General features: G+C 56.3%; 1 long non-coding RNA gene across 1 annotated transcript in view; it reads right to left on the reverse strand.

Moving 5' to 3' along the window:
• LOC105537964 overlaps positions 1-385 on the reverse strand; it is a 3,567-nt gene extending 3,182 nt beyond the window's left edge. The window contains exon 1 of the long non-coding RNA XR_001005808.1: positions 43-385. This is a non-coding gene — a long non-coding RNA (uncharacterized LOC105537964). The remainder of the gene's footprint in view (positions 1-42) is intronic.
• Between the last annotated feature and the right edge of the window lie 332 nt (positions 386-717).

Raw genomic sequence — 717 nt, forward strand, 5'->3', positions numbered from 1 at the left:
ACTTCCCAGATGGGGTGGCAGCTGGGCAGAGGCGCTCCTCACTTCACTTCCCAGACAGGGCGGTGGCCGGGCAGAGGCGCTCCTCACTTCCCAGACTTTGCGGCAGTGGGACTCCATTGCTGGACATGTGACTTGGGTTTAAACCTCTCCCTTCTGCCCTCATCTGGAGATGCTGACAGCCTGGGAGCTCCCACCTTTGGCACTGGATGGAGACTGAAGCCTGGCAAGGCCCTGCCCTCAGCAGGAACTCCCCCGGGCCCCGCTCTGTGACCCTGAGCGCAGGCCAGGATTTTTCCCTTACCTTCTCAAGCCACTTTGGGCCTGCCTGGCTCTCTCAGAGCCCTGTTAAGTAGGTGACAACCCTGTTCCCAGTGTTTTGTTTTTTGAGACAGAGTCTCACTCTGTCACCAGGCTGAAGTACGGTGGCGTTATCTCTGCTCACCGGGATCTCCACCTACTGGGTTCAAGCGATTCTCCTGCCTCAGCCTCCCAAGTAGCTGGGACTACAGGTGCCCACCACCAAGTCCGGCAAGTTTTTGTATTTTTAGTAGAGACAGGGTTTCACCGTGTTGACCACGATGGTCTCAATCTCTTGACCTCGTGATCCACCCGCCTCGACCTCCCAAAGTGCTGGGATTACAGGCGTGAGCCACCACGCCCAGCCCCCACTGTTTTATTTAAATCGAATTTTAAGTAGACACGGGGTGTCATGACATT

Source organism: Mandrillus leucophaeus, unplaced genomic scaffold (genome assembly GCF_000951045.1).
Source record: "Mandrillus leucophaeus isolate KB7577 unplaced genomic scaffold, Mleu.le_1.0 Scaffold182, whole genome shotgun sequence".
Taxonomy (NCBI): Eukaryota; Metazoa; Chordata; class Mammalia; order Primates; family Cercopithecidae; genus Mandrillus; species Mandrillus leucophaeus.